Genomic DNA, 10873 nt, shown 5'->3' on the forward strand with positions numbered 1-10873 from the left:
ATCTTTGCCATACTTCTAGTCCTAGAGAATAATGCATTAGGCCTAGATCCTTCATTCCAAATTCAGTGGCTAATTCTTTCTTACATCTAATGATGAGACTATCTCCAACAGTTAGAAATAAATCATCCACATATAAAAAAACTGAATTAGCATTTCACTATTGAATACTTTTAAAGTAAAGGTTAGAATCAGCATCATTCTTGCAAGATCCTAAACTAATCAAATACTTATCAATCATTTTTGTACCAAGCTCGAAGAGCCTGCTTAAGGCCGTATAGAGCTTTCTTCAATCTGCACACATGAAATTCTCTATCTTGAGTGAATCTCATATTCTTCTGATTATTCAATTAAGAAAAGTAGTCTTTATATCCAACTTCCAACCTTTAGCTACAACATTAGCTATAATGATTCTAATATTAGTATATCTAGCAACAGGAGCAAGTGTTTCCTTATAACCAAAAGCTATACATCTAGCTTCATATTTCTCAATACTTCTATTAACACAATTATTGAGGATTGTAGGGAACATGGAACTTCCTTAATATAAGATTGTGATAAGAATCAACTAATGAAAGCAACCAACTAAGTTTCCATAAAAAATGAGAAATGCCAATATTTTCCTTACTTCACTTTTACGAAATGGACCCATAGCACAATCCTTATGATCATGCCATACCTTCAAGTGAATGAACTGAGAGTTTGTGTAGGCTCTTATAACCAAGCTCTCTCTGAAGCTTGAAGGCATGATAGTTCAAGACTATCTTGAAGAGAAGCATCAATGTTAGGATCAAACATGATTCAATATCCCAATAGAATGAATTAACAAGAAAATTCATGAACATGTAAGATATTATCTCTTTATTGACTAGACTTCCACCATTGACAACATATGCAAAGATTGCTCAAAACGGTTAGTATAACACAAGGATTTTGTACATTGCTAGTCCAAAGAATATGATCAACTTCACTCACTACACAACATTCTTTAATGTAAAAATTGTTTTCCATAACAGAGAGATAGTCGTGCTTGATCTGATCAGAAAATTAAGGCAAGTGGATGACTTCAGAAAACTTTGACAATCTAACATATTACAAAATCCATAAGCAAGGTATAAAAACCAAATTGCCTTTCCAGCCAGTGCGTAAAATCAAATATGAGTATCAACCACTCAAAAGATACACAATGTAGTTGAACACAAACATGTGATCAAAAGAACTAAGTTAGATACCTCATTGATCTAAGGTTTAATCATCAAGAGTATACTTACTTCAAAAAAAATGTAATAGGCAGTATGCTCAAATTGAAGAGATAATATCACAATGAATATTGTGAGGATAGTGAAAGCCATGACAGAAAATGCATTAGAGCTAAAGGCAATCCTCTACACAAGAGGAGCAGAGCAAAGTATAACAAAGATCATGAAAGCTTTACGAAGAGCTGATGAGAACCAAGAGTTGCACAGTCACAACCCTACATGACAACCTTATCCAAACATAAAACACTCATAGAACAAAAAATACAGTCCATACGATGTTAAAAGATTTGATGCAAATCAAGAGACACACCATAAGAGTATATAATTCCAAAGCAGCAAGACTATTGAGCATTTCAAGAATTAGATAGAATATGGTGCATCAGAACTATGCAGCAAGTATCATTAAGGATCAGATCATAATATGAAGATAGTAAGGCCATCATTAGGCATAGCTACTGAATAGGATGACTAAGGCATCTTACTTTTACATGCCTATCACACCAATGATTAAAGGACACTATTCATTATTGTTAATTTAAACCCTAGGTATGATAATCAGATTTATCTTATTCAATTATGCCCTGGTTTGTATTAGATTTGCAGTAGTTTAGTGAACCAACATGCATTAAATTGTGCCCTAGATTGTAATCAGATTTGCAGAACTTAGTAAGACAACATAAATCAGAAATATGATAGAAGACAAACAAGCATACCCTGGGAAAACCTCCAAGGAGGAAAAACCCAGCATGAAAGACCCACAGGTCAGATTATATATTCTCCTCTAAATAACAGTACAATACTTAGCTTGAATCTGATCTTGACATATCAGATCTGTCCTTGTATGCTTCAATGACTTGCCTCAAGATATGCTATGTCCCCTTGGACAATATTACACCAAACTGAATAATTCGCCCTCTTCCTTAGGTTCACACAGCAGAGCTAATTTGCATTATGATTTTAATTGAACTTGATGATATTGACTTGCAAAATGATCTTTATTTATATGCCTCTTTACTTTATTAAGGTCGGCCCTTTCTTGAAGTCGGCCTCCTTATATTTTAGGCACTAATGTTATTTGGTGATAATATTTAATTGAAGCGTGGATTTAGGATAGGGCCACGTTAGGGTAGGACCCGGTCCTAAAGGAGTTCGAATGTTGCCTTAAGGCAATCCGAACCCCTATACCCTAGTTACAATCAACACTCCCTCTTAACTAGGGAGGAGGAGAATACATAATCTGAACCTTTTACGTTCCATCTAGCACACAAGCATAGAATGGATCTAGCACGCAAGCATAGAATTACATCTTCCACCTAGCACACAAGCATAGGATGGTTCTAGCACACAAGCATAAAAAGTGTAATACATCAGTGGGTCTTTACATTATTACAACTATCCATCTAGCACACAAGCATAGATTGGATGAAATTCATTCTTGCACACAAGCAAAGAATGATTCAAAGTGCTACCAATAGTCACTGAGATTGAAGCTCCCTCTCAATCAGGGTTCCGTTTTCCATGACACCGAGTCTATCTCTGAAGTACTCGAACTTCACTCTGGATAAGGGTTTGGTAAGGATGTCAGCAATTTGTTCATCTGTGCTAATGTACTTTAGGTGAATGGCGCCTCTCTGCACCATATCCCGAATGTAATGATAGTGTGTTTCCACATGTTTGGACCGATCATGAAATACAGGATTTACTGACATCTTTATACAACTTTGATTATCACAATGAATGGTGGTAGGATCATTGACTTGACCAAATAATCCAACAAGAAGCTTACGGAGCCACACTGCTTCTCTGGATGCAACAGATGCGTCAATGTACTCAGCTTCTGCAGTGCTTAATGCTACCGAAGATTGCTTCCTGCATGCCCAAGAGATTACTGCGGAGCCAAAGTTGAAGCAGATGCCTGAAGTGCTTTTCCTGTCCTTGACACTTCCTGCCCAATCTGAATCTGAGTAGCCTTTCAGGAGGATTGGGGTATTAAGTGTATACTTCAGCCCATAACCAATTGTGCCACGTAGATATCTTAGAATGTGCTTGGCAGCAACCAAGTGAACATGTTTCGGTGAGCTCATGAATTGATTGAGAGCATTTACAGCATAGCAGATATCTGGCCTAGTATTAACTAGGTACATCAGGGAGTCAATCAACTATCTGTACTCAGAAGGATCTGCAAAATCTGAGTTAGCTGCAAAAACACTTAACTTTTTTAAGTTAGATTCCATAGGAGTACGCATAGGTTTACAATCCATCATTCTAAATCTTTTCAAAATATCAATAGTGTATTTTCCCTGACTTAGAAAGATTTCATTAGCTCTTTGCCATACTTCTAACCCTAGGAAGTAGTGCATTAGGCCTATATCTTTCATTTCAAATTCTGAGGCTAATTCCTTTTTACATCTTATGATTAATTTATTTTCACCCGTGAGAAATAAATCATCTACATACAAAACTAAAATAAGCATCTTATTATTATAAATTTTCAAGTAAATGTTAGCATCAGCATCATTCTTGGAAAACCCTAAACTTAGTAAGTACTTATCAATTCTTTCATACCAAGCGCGAGGAGCCTGTTTGAGCCCATATAAGGCTTTCTTCAACCTACAAACATGAGAATCTCTTTTATGGATTACATAACCTTCTGGTTGCTCAATATAGACTTCCTCCTCAATGACTCCATTGAGGAAAGCTGTCTTAACGTCCATTTGATGCAGCTCCCAACCTTTGGCTGCAGCAATAGCTATTATAGACCTAATAGAGGTATATCTAGCAATAGGGGCAAAGGTTTCTTCATAATCTATTCCTTCCTTTTGAGAAAAACCACGAGCTACAAACCTAGCTTTATATTTTTCAATACTACCATCAGCATTATGTTTAATTTTAAACAACCATTTAGAGGAAACGACAGACTTACCTTTGGGTCTGGGTACAATGTCCCAAACATCATTCTTGATGATAGACCCATACTCTTCATCCATGGCTAATTTCCAAGCATGATGGGACATAGCTTCACCGATATTGTGGGGTTCAGACTCAATTATATTGCACATCACAGAAATGTAGTTGGCGTGATTTTGGACACTCTTGCTGTTTCTGAAGGTTCCTCTGGGAGCAGCAAACCCTTCAGCATCTTGAATTGTATTTCTAACCCAGAGTGGTCTCTTCTTGCAGACCACTCTATCCTAAGGTATATCTGTAGATTGCATGGGTTCTAATGAGTCATTCTGAACTTCCTGATCTGGGAGATCAGTAGACTCCTCCTGTAACTCAGGGTTAGCATCAACAATTGAATCTTGTTTTTCCATCATCATATCATCATTGTTGATTAATGAACCTTTAGATCTTTTGAAAGCAATATCTTCTTCAAAGGTTACATCTCTACTTACCTCAACATACCTTTGACCTGAAATGTAGATCCTGAAAGCTTTGGAAGATTTGTTGTATCCTACTAGGATGCCTTTCTTTCCAGATGGATCTAGCTTGGTTCGTTTTTCTTTAGGCACATGAACATACACAGGGCTTCCAAATATCCTTAGGTGACTGATGTCAGGTTTGATTCCTGAAAATGCTTCTTCAGGTGTTACATTCTTTAGGACTTGATGAGGACATCTATTCTGAATATAAACTACGGTTTTGGATGCTTCTACCCATAGAAAAGGTTGCAAGTCTTGATCATGAATCATGGCTCTTGCAGCTTCAACAATGGTCCTGTTCTTTCTTTCAGCAACTCCATTTTGCTGAGAGTTGTAGGGAACACAGAACTCCCTCTTAATTCCTGCTTTAACACAAAAGTCATAGAAGCTACCTGAGGTGTATTCACCTCCATTGTCAGACCTCAAACATTTAATTCGATTTCCTGTAATATTTTCAACTAAGGCTTTGAATTCTTTAAATCTGTTTAGGACTTCTTCAGACTCTTTAGATTTAAGAAAATAGATCCATGTTTTCCTAGAGAAATCATCTATGAAGATAACATAATATAAGAACCCGCTAGGAGATGCTACTGACATGGGACCACATAAATTTGAGTGAATAAGTTCTAACCTTTCTTTAGCCCTACTATCGCTTTTATGAAAGGAATTCTTTACATTCTTACCCATTGCACAACCTTTACAAGCATCATCATGAGATAAATTGAGATTAGGCATACGTTTGACCATTTTACCGAGAGTGGGAAGAGCTTGAAAGTGAAGATGACCCAATCTTCTATGCCATAGCTTGCATGATTCAGGGGTCTCATGAATGAGAGCTTGAATTGGATTGGCTGCAAGCTTATATGAACTATCACATCTATGTCCAATAATACGAGCAGATTTGAAGTTAGATTTCTTAGACCAAGCGAGTACTTTCCCTTCAGAAAATGCTATTTGCAAACCCTTATCTTCTAAAGCCAAAATAGAAATAAGATTTCTTTTAATACCAGGTACAAATAGAATATCACAGAGTTGTAAGGAAATACCAGAATCTAGTTTTAGAGAGGTAGTACCAGAACCTTTTACCGAGTATCGAGCATCATCACCGATTACAACATGAAGATTGGTGTCTTTTTCAATCAGATCTGAGAGATGCTCACGAAATCCTGAGATGTGTCTGGAGGCACCACTGTCAAGTATCCACGAATTGCTATCCGTAGGAACATTGCTGGAAAGAGCAGAGATAAGAAGGTAGTCTTCACTTTGTTCGGCAACCTCATTTAAGTTAGCTTCCCTTTCCTTTGAGTCATTTTGACAATCTCTGGCATAGTGACCATACTTATCACATCTGAAGCAACGAATGTGAGAGGAATCTCTTGACTTTTTCCTTGGATCATAGGAGGAGGATCTAAAATCTTTGCTTCTCTTTTCTTTCTTCCAATGACCACCTTTCCTAGATTTAGATAAGAGAACATGATTATCTTTGAGAGAGTTTTTGAGTTTTCCTCTTACCTCAATTCGAGATTCCTCTTCGATGCAATCAGATTGAAGACGCTCAAAGTTGGGACGATCAGCTCTTCCACCAATGCTACGAATGAATGGTTCCCATTCATCTGGTAGACCATTTAATGCAATCATAACAAGGTCTTTATCTGAGATTTGGCAATCAAGAGTGCTTAGCTTGTCCTTTAGTTCATTGATCTTCATGAAGTAGGCTATGATTGAATCTTCTTCTTTCATTTTTATGTGTAGAAGTTGTTGTCTTAGGGCAAGAGCCCTACTGAGATTGTTGACTTCATAGATCCCCTCCAAGTGTTTGATCATTTCTCTGGCAGATGTAAACTTTGATATGACAGTGACAAGATGATTCTTGACGGACTCAATTATGATCCTTCTAGCCTTGAGGGAATCTTTCTTGAACAGTTTCAGCTCTTCAGCATCTTCTGGAGGAGACAGCCTTTCTTCTTCTACAAATTTCAGTAGGTCATTTTCTTCAAGGATCAACAGAATACGAACTTTCCAAGCAGCAAAGTCAATGGCTCCCTCAAGCCTATCTTCAGCCTTTAAACCTGACATCTTTAATCTGAACACAAACAACAGCTATATGCAACAATTGATCTGCTAAAATCAGAAGTTAGTAACACCTAGAGCTCTGATACCATGTTAATTTAAACCCTAGGTATGATAATCAGATTTATCTTATTCAATTATGCCCTGGTTTGTATTAGATTTGCAATAGTTTAGTGAACCAACATGCATTAAATTGTGCCCTAGATTGTAATCAGATTTGCAGAACTTAGTAAGACAACATAAATCAAAAATATGATAGAAGACAAACAAGCATACCCTGGGAAAACCTCCAAGGAGGAAAAACCCAGCATGAAAGACCCACAGGTCAGATTATATATTCTCCTCTAAATAACAATACAATACTTAGCTTGAATCTGATCTTGACATATCAAATCTGTCCTTGTATGCTTCAATGACTTGCCTCAAGATATGCTATGTCTCCTTGGACAATATTACACCAAACTGAATAATTTGCCCTCTTCCTTAGGTTCGCACAGCAGAGCTAATTTGCATTCTGATTTTAATTGAACTTGATGATATTGACTTGCAAAATGATCTTTATTTATAAGCCTCTTTACTTTATTAAGGTCGGCCCTTTCTTGAAGTCGGCCTCCTTATATTTTAGGCGCTAATGTTATTTGGTGCTAATATTTAATTGAAGCGTGGATTTAGGATAGGGCCACGTTAGGGTAGGACCCGGTCCTAAAGGAGTTCGGATGTTGCCTTAAGGCAATCCGAACCCCTATACCCTAGTTACAATCAACAATTATATGTTTTCAACTAATGTTCCATATTTCTAAATCTCCTATAAATTTCATTCATCTTTCAATCTTATGCTTGCTGATGTATCCGTCAGGATACTCCTAGTTTTATATCTGCAACGGATGCTGATAATATTAACTGGCAAGGATGATATATTCAGATCAATGCATCAATTTGGATCATTGCATATTCATAGCAAATCACATCAGGAAGGATGAGAGATAAACATACTCAAAATAGAGAGTAAGACAATCCGAATACCAACTTCAACAATCCGAACTAAGGATTAGAACAAATTCTTAAAGCAAGAACTAGGGTGATGGTTACAATCCTTAGGATGACAATTATACCGCCCTTAATGGAATAAAGGAAATACTTAAGATCTGAAGCTAGAAGGAAACAAGTGCACAAACCAACATATGAAGGCACTCTCTGATGAAATAGTTAACAAGCAAGAGAACCATGTGCACTAGTTAAGATCCCAAACTAGGGTTGTAAAAAAAAGAACTAATACCAATAACGACAAGGCAGGCAGATACAAGTCTCCAAACCTTTCTTAACAGAGGTAAGCAAATGAGGGTAGAGGAGTAAGAACAACTGTATACAAAGATTGAACCCTTCATGTTCTTGTTATGGCCCCATCGATGCCCTCAATTTGACAAGCAGATATATTGTCCAGATTCGTTGTTGATTCATGCTAGCCCTAGTCCTGCAAAAGAAGTAATACAAGATCTACCTTCAAGCTATTAGGCTTTATAGAAGGAACCTGCTCTGATACCATGTTAATTTTAGCACTCAGATTAAACAATAAACAACAGAAATCAGAAAGCAATGAAGAACAAACACAAAACACATAGATACCCTAGGAAAACCTCCCTCTTGGAGGTGAAAAACCCAGCCACTAATCTCAGATCTTTATTGGGCAACACCAATTTAATTTACAATGAGCTTCACTCTTTAAAAGCAACCTAATCACAGTTATACTTCTAACCTAGGGCATGCTGAAATGATGAACTTATCTGCAATACAAAAGTTGTTGTCCCAGGGATGAAGTTTGCTGATCCTAGAATGGTGTTCACAGCCTTCAAGAATAGTTCGTTGATCTTCAAATGATGACTGCTGCCACTTGAAACCAGTTCGCAGTCACTCAGTGGTGTTCGCTGTCTTCTAGATGATGGTTGTTGTCTTCAAGAAGAATTTGCTGATCTCTTAGAAGGATTCGCTGAATACTTAGATGACTTGCAGGATTAGAGAAGTAATTCGCTTGAGTGTGTTGTGTCATACAATGATTGATAGCCTTGTATATATAGGAGACTTAGCCTTTTAATTCTCCCAAGTTGGCTTGCATGAAAATCATATTTAATTACAATTCAATGCTTTAAGGTTGGCGCCAAAACTGAAATAGCCCTCACGTTACAAGTGATTTTAATATAGGTCAACTCCAACACGTTTTAATACAAGTTACATTAAATAGGTCTTGCCCTATCCACAAGTTACATTATATAGGTCTTGCCCAATATTCATAGCAAGCTATAATTACAAGTAATCCGAACTTAGCTATAATTTCAACATATTGATGCCTTACAACACAATGATAATCAGCGAATGATCTCTATATATATGCAATCTGCCATCAGGGAATTTGTGACATTGATTGGTGAACATAACAAACTTGTTATCCGCAACCTAACATCAGTGATCACTGGCGAATATACCTTGCACTTCAGCGAACATCATTAGCAGCACAGCGAACACCATTAGAGGCACAGTGAACTCAGCGAACTGTGTTTATATTCTTCTTGATCAGCAGATAAGTTCATCACACTGCTGTGCCCTAGCTTGGTTTCATCTGTGCATATATATTGTTGTTCTGGGTGTAAAGATACCTACAGATTATTGCTAATAAAGATTTGAAAAGTGTTGCTGGGTTTTTCACCTCCAAGAGGGAGGTTTTCCCATGGTATTTGTGTGTCATGTGTTGATTTTGTGTTTGTCTATCTTGCATTCTGATTTTCTGTTTCTTAATGCTTATCTGATTACTAAAAACTAACATCTTTCGCTAATGTAATGCATTGTTTTTTTCTTAGACAAAGTCTATGTGCCCCCCAAAAAGTCAAGACCTTGGCTTAAAAACGTTTCAGGGACGCCATTATAATTTTTAAAGTGAATTTTCACGGTACAGTTCCAGTGGTCCTCAATATATACTGTAAGGTCTAGTATTTAGTACATAGATTGGGCAAGGAATTTGAATCCGTGGAGTTCCAATCTTCTTTCGCTAATGTAATGCATTGTTTTTTCCTTAGAAGAAGTCTATGTGCCCCCCAAAAAGTCAAGAACCTTGGCTTAAAAATGTTTCAGGGACGCCATTATAATTAATTCGAAATCAAGGTCAAGGGCTCAACTGAACGCCAACAACTGTCATTTGACAGGTTTACAGTCTCCTTCTCTAACCTAAATCGTTTTCTAGTAGACCAAAGAATCTATCACTGGGTTTGGCTGCATGAATCCAATGAGATGGAAAAAAGAAACAAAAAGTAACGAATTTCAGGAACAATAATTCTGTGATTTATTCCAACATTTTAATGGGAATTCACATTGATGTATATTGATTCTATCTGCTGATAATGTAGAAATATGATGAAGGATTCAGAGTACGTACCGGCTATGGAAACCGATGTGGACCGGTTACGCTCTATGTACCGTGAAAATTCACTTTAAAAAATATGATATGGTTTAAAGAATTTGCTGATCTAACCTGGTGTTCCTACAAGAGAGTAGCTAGAAAACAAATACATTTAGCCGCCATTGCTAAAAAAAAATTGCAAAACTTCTAATGTTAATAAATATATTTAGCCGCCATTGCTAAAAAAATTGCAAAACTTCTAATGTTAATATATGTTTTAATCCTACTCTATGTTTGCTACACTTCGACGGTGGAAGCAGATCTAACCTGGTGTTCCTACAAGAGAGTAGCTAGCCAACAAATATATTTAGCCGCCATTGCTAACAAAATTGCAAAACTTCTAATGTTAATATTTAGGTTAAATTTTGGTTCTCCAATAGAATTATAGGCAACGGGCTGTTTTTAATTCATTATAAAAAGATATCCTTTTTCACTGGAATCTAATTGACTTATTAAAAATTATTTATTTTTATTATTACAATATAATATTATAGATTGTATCATATTATTTGTTTATTTTTTCTCCAAATTCTTATTTAGGGGTAGCTACCATTATATTGATTTAAAAGAGATTGCATCTAGTCACAAAGGGAGAACAATAAGGTCTTGATGGCATCAATGATCACTTGTGCTCTCTCAATTTGAGCATCAGAAAACATATGACCATTCTCAGACACCAT

General features: G+C 36.6%; 1 protein-coding gene across 10 annotated transcripts in view; it reads right to left on the minus strand.

Annotated features, from left to right (window-relative positions):
* Positions 1-10569, minus strand: part of LOC131026661 (protein ANTHESIS POMOTING FACTOR 1) — a 161802-nt gene extending 151233 nt beyond the window's left edge. For 3 of the 10 annotated variants that reach the window (XM_057956594.2, XM_057956589.2, XM_057956588.2), the window contains exons 1-2: positions 10461-10542; positions 10170-10274 (exon numbers count right to left, since the gene is read on the minus strand). The gene's annotated coding sequence lies outside the window, so the exon portion shown is untranslated. Of the gene's footprint in view, positions 1-10169 lie in introns of all 10 variants that reach the window. The other 7 variants (XM_057956585.2, XM_057956593.2, XM_057956592.2 and 4 more) reach the window with 5 other exon arrangements.
* Positions 10570-10873: the final 304 nt, after the last annotated feature.

This window comes from Cryptomeria japonica, chromosome 11 (assembly GCF_030272615.1).
Source record: "Cryptomeria japonica chromosome 11, Sugi_1.0, whole genome shotgun sequence".
In the NCBI taxonomy this organism is placed as follows: Eukaryota; Viridiplantae; Streptophyta; class Pinopsida; order Cupressales; family Cupressaceae; genus Cryptomeria; species Cryptomeria japonica.